This window comes from Microtus oregoni, unplaced genomic scaffold, assembly GCF_018167655.1.
Source record: "Microtus oregoni isolate MIOR12 unplaced genomic scaffold, Mior012 000003F_ref0000135, whole genome shotgun sequence".
Lineage (NCBI taxonomy): Eukaryota > Metazoa > Chordata > Mammalia > Rodentia > Cricetidae > Microtus > Microtus oregoni.
In genome coordinates, this window is record NW_024543062.1 from 24,163,122 (window position 1) to 24,186,714 (window position 23,593).

Consider the following 23,593-nt stretch of genomic DNA (forward strand, 5'->3'; position numbering starts at 1 on the left):
CACATCACATCTTAACAGTCCTCCATGCAGTTCTTTTTTTATTGAAAGAAAAAAATTTCCGCCTCCTCCCAGCCTCCCATTTCCCTCCCCCTCCTCCCACTCCTCTCCCCCCACTCCTCTCCTCCTCCCCCTACTCCTCTCCCCCTCCCTCTCCAGTCTGAAGAGCAATCAGGGTTCCTTGCCCTGTGGAAAGTCCAAAGTCCTCACCCTCCTTCCTGGTCTAAGAAGGTGAACATCCAAACTGGCAGGGCTCCCACAAAACCAGAACATGAAGTAGGATCAAAATCCTGTGCCATTGTCCTTGGCTTCTCAGCAGCTCTCATTGTCCACCATATTCAGAGAGTCCGGTTTTATCCCATGCTTTTTCAGTCACAGTCCAGCTGGCCTTGGTGAGCTCCCAATAGATCAGCCCCACTGTCTCCGTGGGTGGGTGCACCCCTTGTGGTCCTGACTTCTTTGCTCATGTTCTCCCTCCTTCTGCTCCCCATTGGGACCTTGGGAGCTCAGTCCGGTGCTCCAGTGTGGATCTCTGTCTCTATCTCCATCCATCGCCAGATGAAGGTTCTATGATGATATGCAAGATATTCATCAGTATGACTATAGGATAGGGTCATTTCAGGTTCCCTATCCTCAGCTGCCCCAGGAACTAACTGGGGACATCGGCCTGAGCACCTGGAGCCCCTCTAGGTCCAAGTCTCTTGCCAACCCTAAGATGGCTCCCTTAATTAAGATATGTGCTTCCCTGCTCCCCTATCCAACCTTCCTTTATCCCAATCATCCCGTTTCCCCAAGTTCCCCCCATCCTCCCCTTCTCACTTTTCTCTCCTCATGTCCCCTTACCCCCATCCCACCCCACACCCAAGATCCCAAATTTTTGCCCGGCAATATTTCCCATAACCAGGAGGATAGCTATATATTTTTCTTTGGGTTCACCTTCTTATTTAGCTTCTTTAGGATATCAAATTATAGACTCACTGACCTTTATTTATGGCTAGGACCCAGTTATGAATGAGTACATCCCATGTTCATCTTTTTGGGTCTGGGTTACCTCACTCAGGATAGTGTTTTCTATTTCCATCCATTTGCATGCAAAATTCGAGAAGTCATTGTTTTTTACCGCTGAGTAGTATTCTAATGTGTATATATTCCACACTTTCTTCATCCATTCTTCCATCGAAGGACATCTAGGTTGTTTCCAGGTTCTGGCTATTACAAATAATGCTGCTATGAACATAGCAATCCACTAAGAGATAATGAATGATTATTGTGAAATGGGAGCATTGCTATGCAGCATTATCTTTTAATGTCATCCTCAGCACAAGTGCAGATATTGCGATGCTAATTTCGACACACATAAATGAAATGTCTTGTCAAGAAACATGCTCAAGATTCACCAATCATAGTTTTCTCTCAATCAGATGTGGATCAGTGTGTAAAGTGTCCAGAGGACCAGTATGCCAATGCAGAACACAGTCATCGCATTGACAAAACTGTGAGTTTTCTGACCTATGAAGACCCCTTGGGGATGGCTCTGACCTTAATGGCCTTGTGCTTCGCCGCATTCACATCTGTGGTTCTTGGGATCTTGATAAAGCACCATGACACTCCACTTGTGAAGGCCAATAACCGGAATCTCAGCTACACCTTGCTCGTCTCACTCATCTTTTGTTTCCTGTGTCCCTTGCTCTTTATTGGCCATCCCAATGCAGCTAAGTGCATCCTGAAGCAAATCACATTTGGAGTGGTATTCAGTGTGGCTGTTTCTACTGTGTTGGCCAAAACAGTGACTGTGCTTCTGGCTTTCAAACTCACAATCCCCGGAAGAAGAATGAGATACTACCTGATTCTAAGGGCATCCAATTTCATCATTGTCCTCTGTACCCTCATCCAAATTATTCTCTGTGCAATTTGGCTGGGAGTTTCTCCGCCATTTATTGAAACTGATGCCAAGAGTGAACAAGGCCACATCATCATTGTGTGTAACAAGGGCTCAATGATTGCATTTCATTGTGTCTTGGGATACCATGGCTCCCTTGCATTAGGGAGCTTCATTGTGGCTTTCTTGGCCAGGAATCTCCCTGACACCTTCAACGAAGCCAAGTTGCTGACATTCAGCATGCTGGTGTTCTGTAGTGTCTGGGTCACCTTTCTTCCTGTCTACCATAGCACCAAGGGCAAGGTCATGGTGGCTGTGGAGGTCTTCTCCATCCTGGCCTCCAGTGCAGGCTTGCTGGGGTGTATTTTTATCCCCAAGTGCTATATAATTTTGTTAAGACCAGAAAGAAATTCTCTTAAAAAGTTAAAGGAGAAAGCATCTTCCTAAACTACCATTTCCTAATTTGAAAGTGAAAGCTGTAGTTTTGGTACAAAACCACCTGTTATGATACATTGGAAGATGTATGCATTAGCTAGTGACTCTCACTGTTTCTTCTAATGAAGAAGCCAAGAATTGGCATACATACTACTTTTCTGAATGTAATTTCTTGTAATCTTCCATTCAACCACTTCATTTACAAGACCTGCCTATTGGACATTGCTGCATTGTAGAAGACTTTTTCTTTCTTTAATATACAATCAGATTTAAAATAAACTAAAAGTCCTTCTACTGATGTCTGAGTTAATGTCTGTCTTTAACAGCCAGTGAGTGTTGAGATTAAAGACTCACATGATCCATCCCTATACTTTCTTCCAAATTCACTCTGTCTCTATTTCCCTTCAAGAAAGTGAAGGACTCCAAGAAACAACCAAAGACAAGGAAAAAAAGAACATCTTGATAAGTGTTTCTGAGCAATTTGAGTTTCCCTTTTGAGAATTCTCAGTTTAGTTCAGGACCCATTTGAAATTGCAATCTTTGTGTTTTGATATATAGTCTCTTGAGTTCTCCATATATTTTGGATATTAGACCTCTGTCAGATGTAGAGTTGGTAAAAATATTTTCTAACTGTTATAGGGAGAGGGCTGCTTGTCTTTCCAGCCGCCCAGCTAGGTTAGCTCTGAAATAATCACACAGAAAACATATTCACTAAAACACTGCTTGACCCATTTGCTCTAGCTTCTTATTGGCTAAGTCTTATATTAATTTAACCCATTTCTAATATTCTGTGTATTGCCAGATGGCAGTGACTTACCAGGTAAAGTTCTTACTGGCGTCTTTCTCAGGCAGAGAATCCATGGAATCTCTCTCTCACTCTGCCTTTCTTCCTCCCAGCATTCAGTTCTGTCCTCCCTCCTACCTAAGTTCTGCCTTCAACTGGCCAGGCAGTTTCTTTATTCATCAATGCTAATCACAGCACACAGAGGAGATTCCTACATCATCCCATTATCTAGGTTGTCTTAGAGGAGCTTTTCAGTTTCATGAGGCACTATTTATAAATTACTGATTCTATTCTGTACACTACTGGTGTTCTTTCCAGATATTTTTCTACCAATCCAATGATTTTGAGGCTCTTTCCCACTTCTACCAGGTTCAGTGTATTTCTTTTTATATGGAAAGCTTTAATAAATTTGGACTTGAGTTTTGTGCACGATGGATAGATTTATTTTCTACTATATGCAGACATCCAGTTAGGCCAGCACCATTTGTTGACGATGCCATATTTTTTTTTCATGTCTGCTCTTCTGTCTAGTCAAAACTAGGTGCTTGTTGCAGTGTGGATTTTTATCTATGATTCCAATTCAATTCCATTGATAGAATTGTCTCTGTTTATACCAATAACATGTTATTAATAGTAGAGGATTTTAGTACAACTTGAAATAGGTATGCTGGTACTTCCAAAAATTATTTTATTGTTCATGATTCTTTCAGCTATTCTGTTATTTGCTGTTTATCAATATGAAACTGTATATTTTTCTTTGGATATCTGTGAGTGAATGAGATGGAATGATGCATTCTGATGGTAATCTTAGCTCTGTTGTTTAAGTTGCTTAAGTTTTGACTTCCTGATAATTTTCACTTGGGGTCCTTTTACTAATTATTGACTTCATTTACATTTATTGATCTTGGAATGTTTCTTTTATTTCATTCCCATTTGGGATGCTTCTTTAATTTCCTTCCCTCTGGAGGGGGGCGACTTTCACTCAAGTCTCGGGATAACACGTCCAACAGGAACTCATGAGAGGCCATCCTTGCTGCAATCACACGAGGTTTATTGACAGGACAGGAACCAGTGCACTGCGGCCCAAACTCATTTCCCACTCAGGGGTAGAGATTTCGACTCTGAGTTGCTGGGAGAAGGGGTATTTAAGGGAAAAACCCTAACCCAGTAATCCAAAGGGGGTAGGGACAGCATCATTGGAAAATTCTGAAAATACCAGTGATCATTGAAAAATACTGAAAATACCAGCGATCATTGAAAAATTCTGAAAATACCAGTGATAATCACAAGTGCGTAACTCCCTGTTTCTCAAGATTATTCTAAAGATTATGATCTAACTTTATCTTCAGCTAGTTCCTGAAACAGAGTCACTGAACTGGCTAAACGAGATATTGGCTTTTCTCTTCCTGCTAGATTTTTTTGAGTCTATTTTTTTTCTGCTAGAGGCTCTGGATTTATCCGGGTCTTTCACTTTCAGTTATGGAATCATTGTTATTTCAGGTGTTTGTAATCCCAGGGATTACAGCTCATGGGTTGCACTTTTATGCTTAAATTGAAAAAAAAAACATTCATTTTGTTTTCCAAGGCAGTAGAAATGAACATCCAAGAAATCACTCTGTAAATCACGTGGGTCTCCTCTGCCTCTCAAGTATTGAGATTAAAGGCTTGTGCCATCACAACCCAGATAATAGATGGAATTTTTAACAGTATCTTAAAAACAAGATTGGGGATGGTTTTGTTAAGAAGGGCCACAAGACAGTGATTCTTCAGACAGTGCCTGTTGGGGTGCAGTTGCTTCATCCTGGTCAGTTTGACAAGTTCACTCCTCAAACTGACATAAAATGAAGCCATGCAGGCTGCTTGTGCAATGCTGGAATCCTAGCACTAGAGATGTGAGGAAACAAAATTCCTGCTCTAGGATGGCCTGGGTACATGAAGTGACTTTGTCTCTATGTAAAATAAAAGGAAATGATTGAGTTGAATGCAGCTCAGAGGTAGGACATTTGTCTAACACAGGCCAGGACCTATATCAAAACCCAGCATCAGACAAATTCAGTCAAAATTAAAGGGACTCATCAATCCATACCATTCCTGCTTATTTTTGTTTTTATAACTTCTACTACTGGCCTGGCCTCAAACTCAAAGTATAGACTAGACTGCATGGAATTCCTCCTGCATTTGCCTCTAGCGTAATGAAATATTAGGTTTTGCAAACCACACTGACATCATACAGTATTTGCAAGGCCAGTGTTTGAATGACACCACGCTGGGCAATAAGGTCGCACCAGATTGGCTAGTGTCTAACTCTAGGATCTTAGGGTGAGTTGAATCCAGCCTGGACTACATAGCTGGCTCTGGCTACATAATTAGGAAAATGAAAAAAAAATGCTAAATAGACTTGAAGCCCCACTACTGTCCCCCCCAACATATACCCAGTGCACTGTCTATTCCAAAGATGTATGATACTGGCTCCCTAAACCAGGAGCGAAATCTTTGAAAATTAAAAGCAACGACCCCATTTCCCAGATTCTCCTCAGTCCCTGCCAGGCAGGATCAGTCTTTTGAAATCAGAATATTGGTAGATTGGGCATATCACAACTCCATTGTCTCTGAAAGGTGGTTAGGATCTTTTCTGCCATGAGGAAAGGAGCTCAGATTTTTCCTTCCCTGGAGTTCCCCTTCCAAAGGGCTATGGGCTTCAGAGAAGCAGAGGTTGGGACTGGATGGCACAATGGTGAATGTGATTGATTGTGAGTGGCTCCTCATGCTGCCAGCGTAGCGAGTTTGCCTTTGGGACACCAAATAGTGACTAATGAGCAAAGCCAGTCTCCATCAAGGCCAGAGTGGTGACAGGTGCTCACTGTGAGGGGAAAGAGCTTCATAAGAAAGACTCTGAAAATATATTTTCACCTAAATTCTTCCTCAGGACCATTTCCCTAAACATCCATCAGAATGACCTTCCAGGCCCCACCCACACCCCTACAGCTGGGAGTGCAGAACCTGGTGAGGAATGAGGCCTTGACCATCTCTCCTCTGCAGGACCTGCCAAAGCTGCTCTTTCTCCCACTGTTCAATGAGGCCAATGTAAAGTGTTTGCAGCCCAACAAACCTCCCTGGTGATGCAATAATACAAATCAGACCAAATCAAACCAAATTAGAAAAAGGCCAGGTTTAATGAATGCCAGTGGTCCCAGGTTGACCTCTGGGAAACCACAAAGAGGGAAAAGGAGAGCCAGAAAGACCACGTGTTCTTTTCTGAGGACAGTTTAAATACCCTGTGGGAGAGGTCTTGACCCTCTCTGGGGAAAGGTTCACTGTTTGGTGGCCTTTCTTGGACGTGGAGTTTGGACTGAGGCAACTTCCAAGGGAAGGGGCTTGAAATGGAACTTTTAACCCAACATTCCAAAACATGCCAAGCGCTGAGGTGAAGCCCCACCAAAACAGATAACACTCAGAGAAGAGCAAAGATGATTAAGATTCCCGCTTAGAATGAAAGTGGTGAGTCTTGAGTAAGCAGCTGGGCAGCTAGATCCTGTCCTCAAATCTGGTGGAACTTCACTGCTCTAGCAAAGACTTCATCAGTCCACAAGCATGCACCTGAAAATCCTCTCCGTAGCCAGTAACCTGAAAACAACCTAGATGGACCCTCCATTGAAGAATGGATAAAGAAAATGTGATATATATACACAATGGTGTATTATTCAGCAGAAAAAAAACATTTATATCATGAAATAATTTGCAGGCAAATGATGGAACTAAAAAAAATCCATCCTGAGTGAGGTAACCCAGACTCAGAAACACAAATATGGTATGTATTCAATCATAAGTGAACAGTAGATGTAAAGCAAAGGATGACCACACTACTATCCTCAGCTCCGGAGAAGTTACATAGCAAGGAGGACCCTAATTGGGACACGTATCTCCCTGGGAAGAGGAAATAGATGAGATATCCTGGGTAAACTGGGGGGGAGTAAAAGAGAGGGAATGAGGGGCTTGAAACATGAGGTATTTAATGGCTGAGATGGGGGCAGGATGGAGGGGCAGAGTAAGGAGAGAGATATTTTGATAGAAGAGACCGTTATGGAATAGGGAGAATCCGGTGCTAGGGAAATTCCCAAGGATCTACAAGTCTCCTAGAAACTCTGGAGAGTGTGCCTGAACTGGACTTCCCCTGTAATCAGATTGGTGACTACCGTAATTGTTATCATAGAACCTTCATCCAGTACCCAATGGAAGTAGACACAGAGATCCACAGCCAACCACTGGGCCGAGCTCTGGGAGACCAGTTGAAGAGAGGTTAGGGGATTATATGAGCAAGGGTAGGGGTGGGCAGGATCATGATGGGAAAACACACAGAGACAGGTCACCTGAGCTGGTTGGAGGTCATGGACTTTCGATGGACCGATCGCTAATGAGCAGGCAGAGGAGCGGCCTAGGTCCTGTGCATGTGGGTGACAATTGTGTGGCTTGGTCTGTTTGTGGGGATACATGAAGCGAAAAGGGGGGAGGTGCAGGTAAGTTCTTGTTATGTAGCCTTGTCTTCTCCAGTACTGGAAGGGGTTTTAGATACTTAGATATGTTCAGCTCAGCCCATGCTTGAAGATGTAAAATGTGAATTTAGTTTGAATTCCAGTGAGTGTAGGTAGGCAGGTTGGCTGTTGGGTAGAGGGAGTCTTCTTGATTGGGACTTTTTGATATGTGTAAGTGCAAAATCAATAGGGGTGTGAATAATGAAGCTTTCAGCATTGTTGGAGGGCAAGAAAGAAACAGAGGGAGGAGAATGGGGAGGTCAACGAATAAGAGCAGAGTAAATTATGTGTATGTGTGAGAATACCATAGCGAAATTTCAACAGTTCAATTGTTAAAGGAGGTTGTTCTAGTTCATGTAGGTTATTTGTGTTTGTGTGCGTGTGTTAGGATTCACTTGTTTTTATTTTACAAGTGTTTGCCTTGGTGGCAGGTGAGACCCCCAAGGCAAGTGAGGGACAGACAAAGGGGTTATGCAGAAAGAGTTTAACTAATTAATAAGTTTACTGACAGAAGGGGAAAGGGCAGAGAAAGGACCACTCCCTGGGGACAGGATCTGCAGAAACAGGAGAGGGAGAGAGAAAGTGAAATGGGTGGAGATTCATCTTTTACAGGGACATATTACTGTCTGCATACATACAGGCAGGAAACAGGGTGTGGCACTCTGTCGAGAACCTAAAAAGCTGCAACAACTGAGAGTGGTTCAGATCTCAGCCGATGGATTGATGTAAGACTCCTATTGGATGGCATTTGACATCTCTCTACCAGGGGATACGCTAAAGAAAGTGCTCTTCCTAGCCAGTATACAAACTCTTCTGGGTGTATGAAGAAATATGTATCTTGGGGTTCCACTGTGCCCATCTCACTGTGAGATTAGGTCTCTGAATGTTGGTGTATTGTAAATAATGTCAACTTGAAATTCTAGCACGGGTCAAATACAAGGACATTGTCCCTCTTGGTTATCACTTGATACCCAATATAACTTGGGAGTGTAGTATCCTTGAACATTCCTTCAGTCATGGTTTAGGGAAATAAGCACATAATACCTGTGATGAATGAGTGTAGGACTTCGATTCATCATTTTCTAACAACAATGAGTATGATTAAGAAAACTGTGGCACCAAATTATACAAAGCGAATAGGGTAGCATCAGGGACAGTAACACCAAAATATAGAAAATATAGTTGCAGAGCTAAAGTAAAGTACACTTCTTAGAGACCAAGAAAATGAAACATGCCCAAGTAATGAATATTTTTCAAGGATTATGATTACTATTATGTATATTTTTTTTTGATTTTTCGAGACAGGGTTTCTCTGTAGCTTTCGGTTCCTGTCCTGGAACTAGCTCTTGTAGACCAGGCTGGCTTCGAACTCACAGAGATCCGCCTGCCTCTGCCTCCCGAGTGCTGGGATTAAAGGCGTGCGCCACCAACGCGCAGCTTATTGTGTATATTATTATGATGCAGTGTTCTGCCTGTCACACAAGAAGAGGAGACCAGATCAGAGAGTTGAGCTACCATGTGGCTGCTAGGAACTGAACTCAGGTCCCCTGGAAGAGCAGTCAGTGCTCTTAGCCACTGAGCCATCTCCTCAGCCCCTGTAAAGGAGGTTTTTAGGTGAAAGTCACCAGCTACAACCACGGGGTAGGAGCTTTGAAGAATAAGGCCCCACTGCTATGAGGCTTACAAGCCGGGCCTCCTGGTAATGGTTAGCAATCTTAGAACTCAGACGACTAGACTGAAGGGTTGAAGTCATGTGCCCTGGGTCCCAAAGAATTTCATGGCCCATATAGCTTTGAGTCTTACTAGGTGAGTAGGATGAAGAAAGAAAAAACAGAAACAGAGAATGCTGGGAATGAGTTGACTGTTTGCTGTGAAGCTGACACCAGCAAAGCAGAATCATAGCACATGTATTTTGTGCCGTGGACCGAAGGGCACTGCTACTCATGGTAGGAGTCTCTGTGGGGAGCAGTCTAAAGGTTCAATAATCCAAACTTTTTCAACCATACCTCATAAGAGTATTCCCTCGGCATCACTGGGCAACGTGCCGCCGCAGTATTTCCCAAGCAAGAGCTGCCCTTCAGGTCATAGGCATAGCGCACATGACAGGTAGGGCAGATGGCTGCGAAAAAACAGATTGCCTTGAGCTGTCTTTCAGACCTGAGTATATCCAGAAGCTCAGGACCAAGTTCATCAAATCTGCATACAAGCACACGGCATCCATCATAGTACTCCAGAGGGACAGGGTATGTCTCTTCGGTTAGCTTGTTCAGCTTGGCTGTGTGGTGAAGCAGTTGCTTGAGGACGGGTAGAGACAGCTCATTCATGTACAAATCAATCTTGAGGAGCTGGGAGCATTGCCTCAGGGCAGGCATCAAAGCACTAAATTGAGAATCCTCCAGCCGACATCCGGCCAGGTCAAGAGTTTCCAAGGTGTCTTTCACGCTCTGAAGGAGATAGCCAAGTGGCTTAATACAGCTGTCCAACTTTGTGTAAGACAAGTAGAGATGTTTAAGCGAAGAAAGGTTCAGGCACCGGGGCAGGTAATCCAAGTCTCTCTGTATGATGTAACAGTGAGTGATGGACAGGGTCTCCAAGGGCTTCTTCAGGCACCTAGAGAGAGAATGAGATTTCTGTCAAATGGAGTTGAAGAGGATGGTTAGAACTGACAATGTAGCAGATGGTACTTCTCCCGCATTCATTCTGAAGGAGGTCAACGCCCATGACTCTCCCTTTTGTGGTCAGCTCACAAAATTCACAGAAGTCTAGCATGGGCCAGGCTCAGGCCACAGGAGAAAAACCAGCGATTTTCCTATCAGGAGGAGTCAATATGGTGACTGTAAAGACTACCTACCCCAAGCGAGCTTGAGCGACACCACAGCGGTTTCCCTGTAGGGTCCCCTGACGTCCTTTCCTCAACACTGCCATGTCCTGGTCCCACAACATCAATGCAGGTGTCACCCATTTCCCACTAACTCAATCTCTTTCTATGCACCCGACAACCTTTCTCTAATGAGCAATTATCGGCACCCTTGGGGCTGGTCACAGGTGTCTTAGCACAGAGCTCATCTCCTTGGATGTACAAGGTTGATAGCGCATAGCCTGACGTTCAAGGACCTCCTAACCTATAAGCAAAAGGTAGGTTGTTTGTCTGGAGAACCTCTCTTTATCCTTCCTTACCTGAGACAATCAGCCAGGCTGCCAACTAGAGCAGGAGAATAGTGGATATAGAGATGCTGGAGACAGTGGAATTTGGGTAATTGTGATACCAATTTGTTCATGCACTCCTCCTTCAGCTCTTCAGATCCACTGATGCTTGAATCCTTCTGAATGTACAACAAATGGAGTGTGTGAAGGTTTCTCATCTGTCTCAGGTACGGTCCAAAAGGACCCATGTCTTTTATCCATATAAATCTCAACTTCAGCTCCCTTACACAGTGGAGATCTACAGACTTTAAGAAGTCTATGGCTGTGGGAAAGTATCCTGATGTCAAAATTTCAATCTTTGGACAGCACAAATGAACAGAATTTTGTCTCTGCTGGGCCCATCACCACAAGTATGTGGTACATTCATCACACTCACTCTTCATGATTTTTAGGTCAGTTATGACATTTAAATATTTCTTTTTTTATTGTATTTTATATTTTTATTTAAATTTAATTATTTATTAAGGATTTCTGCTTCGTCCCCGCAACCGCTTCCCATTTCCCTCCCCCTCCCCTGATCAAGTCCCCGTCCCTCATCTGCTCGAAGAGCAATAAGGGTTCCCTGACCTGTGGGAAGCCCAAGGACTGCCCACCTCTATCCAGGTCTAGTAACGTGAACATCCAAACTGCCTAGGCTCCCACAAAGCCAGTACGTGCAGTAGGATCAAAAACCCACTGCAATTGTTCTTGAATTCTCAGTATTCCTCATTGTCCGCTATGTTCAGCTAGTCCGGATTTATCCCATGCTTTTTCAGACCTAGGCCAGCTGGCCTTGGTGAGATCCCAATAGAACATCCCCATTGTCTTAGTGTGTGGGTGCACCCCTCGTGGTCCTGAGTTCCTTGCTCGTGCTCCGTCTCCTTCTGCTCCTGATTTGGACCTTGAGATTTCTGTCCGGTGCTCCCATGTGGGTCTCTGTCTCTGTCTCCTTTCATCGCCTGATGAAGGTTAATATTCATGAGGATGCCTATGTGTTTGTCTTTGGATTCACCTTCTTATTTAGCTTCTCTAGGAACATGAATTATAAGCTCAATGTCCTTTATTTATGGCTAGAAACCAAATATGAGTGAGTACATCCCATGTTCCTCATTTTGGGTCTGGCTTACCTCACTCAGGATAGTGTTTTCTATTTCCATCCATTTGTATGCAAAATTCAAGAAGTCCTTGTTTTTTACTGCTGAGTAATACTCTAATATGTATATATTCCATACTTTCTTCATCCATTCTTCCGTTGAAGGGCATCTAGGTTGTTTCCAGGTTCTGGCTATTACAAACAATGCTGCCATGAACATAGTTGAGCATATACTTTTGTTGTATGATAGGGCCTCTCTTGGGTATATTCCCAAGAGTGGTATGGCTGGATCCAGGGGTAGCTTGATCCCGAATTTCCTGAGAAACCGAAACACTGCTTTCCAGAGTGGTTGCACAAGTTTGCATTCCCACCAGCAATGGGTGAGTGTACCCCTTTCTCCACAACCTCTCCAGCAAAGGCTATCTTTGGTGTTTTTTATTTTAGCCATTCTGACAGGTGTAAGGTGGTATCTTAAAGTTGTCTTGATTTGCATTTCCCTGATCGCTAAGGAAGTTGAGCACGACCTTAAGTGTCTTTTGGCCATTTGAAGTTCTTCTGTTGAGAATTCTCTGTTCAGATCAGTGCCCCATTTTATAATTGGGTTGATTAGCCTTTTGCGGTCTAGTTTCTTGAGTTCTTTATATATTTTGGAGATCAAACCTTTGTCAGTTGCAGGGTTGGTGAAGATCTTCTCCCAGTCAGTAGGTTGCCTTTGTGTCTTAGTGACAGTGTCCTTTGCTTTACAGAAGCTTCTCAGTTTAAGTAGGTCCCATTTATTCAATGATGCTCTTAATGTCTGTGCTTCTGGGGTTATACATAGGAAGCGATCTCCTGTGCCCATCTGTTGTAGGGTATTTCCCACTTTCTCTTCTATCAGGTTCAGTGTGTTCAGCCTGATATTGAGGTATTTGATCCATTTGGACTTGAGTTTTGTGCATGGTGATAGATATGGGTCTATTTTCATTCTTCTACAGGTTGACATCCAGTTGTGCCAGCACCATTTGTTGAAGATGCTTTCTTTCTTCCATTGTATACATTTAGCTCCTTTATCGAAAATGAGGTGTTCATAGGTTTGTGGGATAATTTCCAGGTCTTCTATACGATTCCATTGGTCGACTTCTCTGTTTTTATGCCAGTACCACACTGTTTTCAATAGTGTAGCTCTGTAATAGAGTTTGAAGTCAGGGATGGTAATGCCTCCAGACAATCCTTTATTGTATAGGATTGTTTTGGCTATCCTGGGTTTTTTGTTTTTCCATATAAAGTTGATTATTGTCCTCTCCAGATCTGTGGAGAATTTTGATGGTACCTTGATGGGGATTGCATTGAATCTATAAATTGCCTTTGGTAGAATTGCCATTTTTACTATGTTGATCCTCCCAATCCAAGAGCAAGGGAGGTCTTTCCATTTTCTGGTGTCTTCTTCAATTTCTTTCTTCAAAGACTTATAGTTCTTGTCAAGTAGATCTTTCACTTCCTTGGTCAGAGTTACCCCAAGATATTTTATGCTATTTGTGGCTATCGTGAAAGGTGATGCTTCTCTGATTTCCCTCTCTGCTTCCATATCCTTAGTGTATAGGAAGGCAACCGATTTTTTGGAGTTGATCTTGTATCCTGCCACATTACTAAAGGTGTTTATCAGCTGTAGGAGTTCTTTGGTAGAATTTTTGGGGTCGCTTATGTACACTATCATATCATCTGCAAATAACGAAAGCTTAATTAACTTCTTCCTTTCCAATACGAATCCCCTTGATCTCCTTATGTTGTCTTATTGCTATTGCTAGAACTTCAAGCACTATGTTGAAGAGGTATGGAGAGAGTGGACATCCTAGTCGTGTTCCTGATTTTAGTGGGATGGCTTTGAGTTTTTCTCCGTTTAATTTATTGTTAGCTGTTGGCTTGCTGTAAATAGCTTTTATTATATTTAGGTAGGACCCTTGTATCCCTATTCTCTCCAAGACCTTTATCATAAAGGGGTGTTGAATTTTGTCGAATGCTTTTTCAGCATCTAATGAAATGATCATATGGTTTTTTTCTTTCAGTTTATTTATATGGTGGATTACATTGATAGATTTGCGTATGTTGAACCAGCCCTGCATCTCTGGGATGAAGCCTACTTGATCATAATGGATAATTTTTCTTATGTGTTCTTGGATTCGGTTTGCCAGTATTTTATTGAGAATTTTTGCGTCGATGTTCATGAGTGAGATAGGTCTGTAATTCTCTTTCTTGGTTGGGTCTTTTTGTGGTTTTGGTATCAGGGTAACTGTAGCTTCATAAAAGTAATTTGGCAATGACTCTTCTGTTTCTATATTGTGAAATACATTAAGGAGAATAGGTATTAGTTCTTCTTGGAAGTTCTGGTAGAATTCTGCATTGAAACCATCTGGTCCTGGGCTTTTTTTCGAAGGGAGATTTTTGATAACCATTTCTAGTTCTTCGTGAGTAACCGGTCTATTTAGATCATTCACCTGGTCTTGGTTTAGCTTTGGTATATGGTACTTATTTAAAAAAATGTCCATTTCTTTTGTATTTTCCAGTTTTGTGGCATACAGGCTTTTGTAGTAAGATCTAATGATTCTCTGAATTTCCTCTGTGTCTGTGGTTATGTCCCCCTTTTCATTTCTGATCTTATTTATTTGTGTGTTCTCTCTCTGTCGTTTAATTAGTTTGGATAGGGGTTTGTCGATCTTGTTGATTTTCTCCAAGAACCAGCTTTTTGTTTCATTGATTCTTTGGACTGTTTTCTGTGTTTCTATTTTGTTGATTTCAGCCCTCAGTTTTATTATTTCCAGTCTTCTACTTCTCCTGGGCGCGTGTGCTTCTTTTTTTTCTAGAGCTTTCAGGTGTGTTGTTAAGTCCCCAATGTATGCATTCTCCGTTTTCTTTAAGTGGGCACTTAGTGCTATGAACTTTCCTATTAGCACTGCTTTCATTGTGTCCCATAGGTTTGAGTATGTTGTCCCTTTATTTTCATTAAATTCAAGGAAGACTTTAATTTCTTTCTTGATTTCTTCCTTGTCCCAGGTGTGGTTCAGTAGTTGACTGTTCAGTTTCCATGAGTTTGTTGGTTTTGGGGGGGCAGCGTGGGTGTTGCCTTCTAACTTTAATCCGTGATGATCTGATAAGACACAGGTGGATACTGATATTTTTTTGTATCTGTGGAGGTTTCCTTTGTTTCCGAGTATGTGGTCAATTTTTGAGAAGGTTCCATGAGCTGCAGAGAAGAAGGTATATTCTTTCCTATTTGGGTGGAATGTTCTATAGATGTCTGTTAAGTCCATTTGCTTCATTACCTCCAATAATTCTCTTAATTCTCTATTAGGTTTCTGTCTGATTGACCTGTCCCTTGGAGAGAGAGGTGTGTTGAAGTCTCCTACTACTAGTGTGTGTGGTTTGATGTCTGCCTTGAGTTCTAGTAATATTTCTTTTATATAAGTAGGTGCTTTTATATTGGGGGCATATATATTCAGGATTGAGACGTCATCCTGATGAATTGTTCCTGTTATGAGTATAAAGTGACCATCTCGGTCTCTTCTGATTGATTTTAGTTTGAAGTCAGTTTTGTTAGAAATTAGTGTGGCCTCACCTGCTTTTTTCTTAGGACCATTTGCTTGAAACACCTTTTCCCAACACTTTACTCTGAGTAGGTGCCTGTCTTTGTGGTTGAGATGTGTTTCTTGCAAACAGCAGAATGTTGGATCCTGTTTTCGTATCCAATCTTTTAGCCTGTGCCTTTTTATATGTGAATTGAGCCCATTAATATTAAGTGATATTAATGACCAGTGGTTGTTTACTCCGGTTATTCTTATTGCTTTTGGTAGTAGAGATTGTGTGTCTCCCTTCTTTGAGATGTGCTGGTGAAGGGTCATTAGATGCCTGGGTTATTGTAGGCAGTGTTGGCAGTGTTGGATTCCTTGGGTTGTGATTTTCCTTCTATTACTTTCTGTAGGGCTGGATTTGTGGCTACGTATTGTTTAAATTTGTTCTTATCCTGGAATGTCTTGTTTTCTCCATTGATAATGAACGATAGCTTGGCTGGGTATAGTAGTTTGGGTTTGCATCCATGGTCTCTTAGCTTATGCAGAACCTCTATCCAGGACCTTCTGGCTTTCATAGTTTCCATAGAGAAGTCAGGTGTAAGTCTGATCGGTTTACCTTTATAAGTTACTTGCCCTTTTTCCTTTGCAGCTCTTAATATTCTTTCTTTAACCTGTATATTTTGTGTTTTGATTATTATATGGCGAGGAGATGTTTTTCTTTGATCCAGTCTGTTTGGTGTTCTGTATGCTTCTTGAATATTTAAATGAATATCTTTCTTTAAGTTGGGAAAGTTTTCTTCCATAATTTTGTTGAAAATATTTTCTGGGCCTTTGAGCTGTGACTCTTCTCCTTCTTCTATTCCTATTATTCTTAGGTTTGGTTTTTTTATTGTGTCCCATAGTTCCTGAATGTTTTGTGTTGAGAATTTGTTGGCTTTGCTGTTTTCTTTGATCTGTTCGTTTATTTTCTCTATGGTGTCCTCAGCATCTGAGATTCTTTCTTCTAGCTCTTGTATTCTATTGATTATGCTTGTTTCTGTAGACTCTGCTCGTTGGCCTAGATTTTCCATATCCAGCTGGTCCTCAGTTTGTATTTTCTTCCTTGCCTTCATTTCAGTTTTCAATTCTTGAACTGTTTCCATTACCTGTTTGATCGTTTTTTCTTGGTTTCCCAGGGTATCATGTACGTATTTACTCATTTCTTCAAACTTTTTGTTATACTTCTCATCCATTTCTATAAGGGCATTTTTTACATGTTGTTTAAGGGACTCTATTGTCTTCATAAAGTCGGTTTTTTCCACTTCTTCTGTGTTAGGTTGTTCAAATACTTCTGTTGTAAGATCATTGGGTTCTGGTGTTTTCATGTTGTTTTTCAGATTATTGGGTGAATTCTTGCCTTGGCGCCTGCCCATCTCCTCCTATTGATCCTATCCAATGGGTCTTTTAAAAACCGGATCAGGTTTCCCTGCTGGCCAAGGGCTCCGCTTACAAAATGCCCTCACTCTCTTTCGTGGTTCCTGCTGCAGGCCAAGAACCCTCTCACCCCCCTTCAGGACAGGACCAGGCTCCCCGTGTGCCAGTGACCTGGCCAACCAAAGGCCTACCTCTTTGATTCAATTGTAGTAGGGCGATCTGCTCTCCTTATTGCACGCCTGTCCCCGCTGCTTGGGTCTGCCGCTGCGCCGGTCCCCGAAAGCCTCTTCCTGTATGCGGTGTCGCTCCGCCACGTCTGGCTGCCGCCGCTCCGCCTCTCCAACTTCATGTTTTTTAAACTGTTTTCCTTAAAGCTGAAGAAAAATTGACAAATGAATATGGTTAGCCTTTCTAAATAAAATTAAAAAATAAAAAAAGGGAATTGCTTCCTTAAGGAAAGCAAGCCCTCTTAAAGTATATTTTCTTGAGGTGATCTGTTCTGTCCACTCACGTGGTATGTGCTCCCCTGCCTTCCTCCTTGGAGCTGGCCTGCTCCACTCTTCTGGGTCTTCTCAGCAGGCTGTCGTGAGAGTGGAGACGTGGAGCCACTAGATGGCACTTGGTGCCTGGCTGTAGTCAGCGACAAGACAAAATCAGACTCAGAAGAGCAGGGTGACAATTCAGTCCATTCAGCCCCATCCTTCTTCCTCTCCGCTGGACAGAGAAGGGAAACGAGTCCCAGCATACTCCCTGATTGGCCCAGCTCCCTCCCCAGCTGAGGCCGCCATGTTCCTGATCTGATTCCACAGCTACTGTCACCTCAGAAGGTGAGGTAGGTTTGGAGAGTCTGCTGAGGAACTCCCTTCTGTGGCCAGCATGAGTCCACAGCCCACAAGTATGGGAAAGAATCCCATGTGGAGTTTGTACAGCTTTGCCAAAAAGTTTTCTATTCTCAAGGATGACCCAAGCCAATAAATAGCATTAGTAGTTTCAGAAGGGGTCTCAAAGCCCTGCTGTTTCCCTCTTCTGTCTTTAGAAATCTCTTGGGCGCTCTTCCTGAGTCTTTCAGTTATCTCAGTATCGTCTCTTCTGAGTGTAGCTTGAATTCTGTCTGTGAAACATTTCCTGGTCATTCTTAGCATCTTGACTCTCACCTAGACCTTTTAAGGGCTCTGTGTTTTCCATCCATGCTGTGTCCCAGCCCTCATGGTCAATTCCACTGCTCTGTGGATTGTGTCTTTCTCCTGGTCTCACAGTTAGTGACTGAGGATGTAGTGCTGGTTGGTTCTCTGTGGTGCAGGGACTATGTAGATCCCAGGAAGCTGTCACCATGCATATACTTGGTTTCATTTGATCCCTGCATCCCTCAGGAGATGAATACAGAGTTTTCTAGGTGGTCACGGTTGTACTTCAGTCATGTTCTCCTGAATTCATTGACGATGTAACCTGCTGGGGAGTCATTTGTCATCTGTCACTTGGGCTTTTGAGACCTGCAGGCAGTGAAAGTAGAAAACAGACTTTGCAAGGTCCCGGAGTAGACTCACTACAGCCTTGTGCCCCAGCTTCTGAGCACAGTAAAGGTGCCAAGGTGGAGCCGTCCCCAGGACCTCCTGGTCTACTCAGTCCCAGTCCAGCATTCCCAGGAACCAGGAGAGTCAGGGTGCTCTGTAGAGCACAGGGGCCACATCCTGATGCTGGCAGGAAGCAAGGAGCACGAGCTTTCCCAGACTGTTCAGGCGGATTGACTTTGTTGTATAGCCTCTGTGTTCTTAGTATTGTTTCTGAGATTCCTGCCCGTATCCCCATCCCCATATAGGAGGGAAGAAAAGTTGGAGGAAATCGAGAGGCATTAATTACTGTGTAGATTATAATGTGAAATATAATTCTAGACTCTCTGTGAAATTCATCACCTTTAGGGGTAGCATCCAAATCCCACTTATCCAGCCACCGAAGGAAGCTCACGACCTGCTTCTCTGACTCATCCCAAGCTCTGTTGCTGTTAGGTGCTTGTAGATGCTCAGCCTCCACCCACCAGGGCCTCCACAGTGAACTGTAGAGTGTCTTGGCATTCCTCTGTATGTGGAGTGCCTCTGCCTCCTGCGTATCCTGACATTTGGGTGAGGTGGCCAACGTGGCCGAGGCTGATCATTTTGGTCATTGGTCAAGTATCTGATGCTTGCAGAGGTTGAAAGGATAAGTAATTAGTGTAGCTGATGGACTTCCAGCCGCTGTGCACATGCGTGCATGTGTCGCAGGAGCTGTCCTGGTCCAGTGTGGTGGCACCATGGTTGGCAGGCTCAGCTTTGAGACAGGATGGAGTTGTGTTTACACAGGCTTGTGAATGTGTAAAGCAAGAAAGAAGACTCCACCCTTTCTTGCCACTGCCAAGTACTGAGTCTCTCCCCCTAGTAGGGGCAATGGCTGCAGACCCTGTGGCCTCTGCACCATGCTCACCCTGGTCCTAGCCTGCCTCTCACATCTCTTCCAATGCGTCCCCATCCTCAGCACTCTGAGCCATCTCAGCTGGGTCCATTAGTTGCACTGTTCGCTGGCATTACCACCTTCCTGTTCCCTTTGATCCCTGAGGTTAAAACGCCATGCATTTTGTTGCTGATGCTTTACTCCACCTTCCCACATTTTCACTCCCCAGTTTGCAAACTTGGCTTCTGCTCACCTCATGGGAGGAGCCTGGGCAATCACTGGTTGCCATTTCATTGTTAATGTAACAGCTACAGACAGGGAGGCCATTGGCCTTATTTCTTCCATCTTCCTTCTGGGTGCTCTGCATTCCTTTCTTCTTTTTGAAGGCAATCCTTAATGCTGTTTCTCCACAGGCGGCTCTAAAACTGGGCCACCCTTAGGACGCCAGTGAAAAGGGCAGCCCTTGCTAAAATGCAGCTTATCACACACACCCTTAGGTGTGGGCTCTGCGGTAGAGGAAAGCCTGGAGGCTTGTCCCTTCCACACACCCTGAGTGGCTCCCAGTTGGTGGCCTGGAACTGCACTTTGAGAAGCTGCACTTATTGTAGGAGGTCACCGCTCCTAGCTAATGTCACCTTCAGTGGTGGTGACACTAATCCTGTCACTAAGCCTATGGGATCATGACTCCCAGAACCTCAGGAGCTTGGCCTCTGTTCTGTCATCTTCTATCACGTATTCCCTTGTATCCTTCTTGGCCCTTGGCTTGCTACTGCCCCCCACTTCCCACAATCCCCCATGACACTGTTCTCTCACTGGTCCCTCAACACTAGGCCACTTTATAACTCCCTCTCCCAGTCTCCAGGGAGCTCATTCAGGTTCATCTAGAAGACCGTTTTTGTGTCCTCCTCCTCCTCTTCAGTGACCTACAGCTGCCACCAGAGCATCGAGTTCCTGTCCTCTGAGCCGAGCACCCATGGCTGTTGCCCCATGGCCGTACTTCACTATCCACTGTCTATCCCTGCCACGATGCTCACCCGCCACCCAGATCTGGGTTCCCAGGGGCCCTATCCATGCTTATTTCTCTTCTAGAAACGGCTCTCTGCCCTATAGCCCTCCTCCTCAAAGGCCCAGCCCTGAGTCTTGTGCCCTGAACAGAAACAGCCCTGTGGTATTCTGTGACCCCCACAGCACTTGGTGTCTCGCTTCTGGCACTTGCCTCTCCCCAGCAGGTATAGCTGCAGCCAACTCTGTACTGTGTTGCCTTCCTCTAGACTGTGAGCTCCTCGCAGGCAGGGACCCTATGGTCACTCTGTATCTCTTGTGGCACCTAATAGTTCCTTGCACTTGGTAGGTGCTCAATAAATGTCTGTTCAAGTGAACTGGAGGATGGTGCCTTCTTGACTGGGGGAACTTTGGTGATCGTGTTCCAGAGATGGGACCCACCTCTGTCAGGTGTAGGGGAGGCTTAGCTTGCCTGCTTCACTCTGCCCCCCTTCCCTAGGGCTTTCAGCACATGCCATCCTGGTCAACTTGCCCAGACCTGGAATCCTGACCAGATGGATCCATCCAAAGCAGACAGTTGGCTTAGATAGACCTCACCTGCCAGTCTTCCTTGGAGATTTTGCCCATTGTGCTGGGAGCCATGTGGTATGCACCCACAACCATTAGCGCCATTTTCTGCCATGGGGAAGGAACATGAGCAAGAGAACGGCCCTGAGTTCCAAGATCACTTTGTCAAAGAGACCTTCCTCAGGTGTCAGGAGGTCCAGGATTCGCGAAGTGCGCCCTGATGTGGAAGCAGTTTCATGTTAGTTCATCCCGTGAGATCAGGTGTCTACGCAGAGTGAAACGCCTCCCTGTCTGTAGTACAGTGGGGCTGCATTCCATTTGTAGTAATAGGAGTGGCGGGGCTGCATTCCCAGCACCCCAGCCGCCTGGCTAGCTTATGCCCCGAAATAACAACACACAAATTGTATTCTTTTAATCACTGCTTGGCCCATTTCTATCTAGCCTCTTCTAGGCTAACTCTCGCACCTGGACTAGCCCATTTCTAATATTCTATGTAGCACAGCTAGGTGCGCTTACTGGGAAGATTCTAGCCTACGTCCATCCTGGGTCAGAGCTTCATCGCGTGTGTCTGCCCAGGAGCCGGGAGCGTGGCATCTCTCTGAGGCGTCTGCTCCCGAGAGGAAAGCTGTGGAGTCTGAGCTCACTTACTCTTCCTCCCAGCATTCTGTTCTGTTTACTCCTCCCACCTATCTTCTAACCAATGAGGGCCAAGCAGTTTCTTTTTATTTAACCAATGACCTTCCTCCATCTCCTGTCCTTAGCAGAGCCTGGCAGATTGGAGAGCAGGCGTCCAGCTTGATGTTTAGGAAGGTCCCAAAGACTTGTGCTAATAGCCCACCAGGATGAGCACCTTGTCTGGGTGTCAGCATGCCACTCTGTCCTGCAGTCAGGCTGTCCTTAAATTCACAGCAGTCCTCCTGCCTCAGCCTTCCAAGTGTTGGAGTTACAAGTGAGACCCATCATGCTTTGCTCCACTGGTTTTGAGAACCAAAAGCAACTCAGCTTTCCATTGTCCAGACACATGGTGCTGTCAGGACCAGGGGTGACTTCTGGGGAAGCAGCTGAGCCAGAGTCCTTCAGCCAGTGCGGAGATGCATCCCAGGGGCTGGACTTGCTCCTCCTGTTTGGTGGCTTTTGCTGCAAATCACAAAGCTCTATGCTGTAGACTGTAGCTTCTAGGGTTTTGCTTGCCATCTGTCTCCAGATCCCCAGCTAGCCCCGCTCAACCGAACAGTCTGGTACCCAGACCTGGGTCAGACCCCTCCTCTGTCACTGCTCCCAGCAGAGGAACCAGACCTGTACTGCTCTGCCACATGTCTGGCTCCTGGATCAGGCTCAAGTTGCAACCTCCTAAACAGGCAGCAGGAAGAAGGGTTCTTCTGAGTGGCCCGCAGGAGCTGAAAAGGTTCTGTGTTCCCAGCTTCCCCATCTATAGGGGCTATACCAGCAAGTCACATGGACCCTCTGAAAAGGGTTGGACACCCACGGAAAACAACCCCAATACCACCCACACCCCCATGGATACTTATGCTTTATCTGTCCCCTGAGACCCTTCTACCCAAAAGAAAACACGAGGATGGTCCTGGAGGAAGGAAGAAGGCGGTCAGAATGATGCTCAGGTGAGTATGTAGGCCCTGCACTGATACACCCAGTGCTGTGTGTCCTGGAGAACGAAACCCAGGCTCTGGAAGGCTTGATGCTGATGTCTGTATGGGGTTGCATGATGCTGCTGTGTGCGGAAGGCTCTCTGCCCTCCCCAAATCAGCCAGCACTGCCTGTCTACCATGGTGACCCTGTTCTGCAGAAGAGTAAGCTGAGCAGAAAGTTCTCAGGGCAGGTGAGTATCAACTTTTTACTGGAGTCCGAGGAGAGGAGACTACCGCATTCCTGCAGGCATTCCCCCTTTCACAGAGAAGCAGAAATAGCATCTTGGGACAGAGATGAGAAGAAATGGATCCCTCTGCTGAGATACCCCCTTAGGGGAGCAGAACAGAAGAAATGGATACCTCTCTGTAGTGATACTTAGTTTCTGTTTGAACCAATAAAGCTGGCCTGAAAATCAGAGTGCAGAGCTAGACTACTAGAGGTCAGGCCGTGGTGGCACACACCTTTAATCCCAGAACTAGTTGAGGCGAAGGTAGAGGGATCTCTGTTAGTTCAAGGCCACTCTGGGCTAGAGGAGATTGAATCTGTCGAAAAGAGAAACAGCTCACACAAATGTGATCCTAGTTCTTATGATCCCATGCCTTTAATCCCTGCACAGGGAGGTGGAGACAATAGGGATGTGGCTGGGAGGAGAGAGGAATATAAGATGGGAAGAGACAGTCTGAGGACAGGATGGCCCCTTGGTTTGAACATTGGTCAAGGTAAAGGGTCTCTTTAGTGGCTGGCACACTGCTCTGATCCTTCAGCCTTCACCCCCTAGTATCTGACTCTGGGTTGTTTTTTTGTTTTATTTTTTTAAGAATAATTGGAATTTGTGATATATACCTCTACTGGGAAGCTCCCTTGGGAGGGTGGAGCAGAGCTCAGCTGCACCAGTGCTGAGAGAGTCCCAGGATTGGTGCATCTGGCGGAGAGACCACCCCTCCCCATACCACAGCTTCAGGTAGAGCCTGACTTCCCAACAAGTCAGGATACCTTTCCCTAGTTGCCCGTGTCTTCCTTTCTGGGTGTACTTCTTGGATCCAGAATTCAACTTCATGATTCTCTTCTTGTTGGCCTTCCAGTGAGAATTTAGAGAAACAG

At 44.7% G+C, this 23,593-nt stretch overlaps 1 pseudogene; it reads right to left on the reverse strand.

Annotated features, from left to right (window-relative positions):
* Positions 1–9,594: 9,594 nt before the first annotated feature.
* Positions 9,595–11,211, reverse strand: LOC121445939 (annotated as a pseudogene).
* Positions 11,212–23,593: the final 12,382 nt, after the last annotated feature.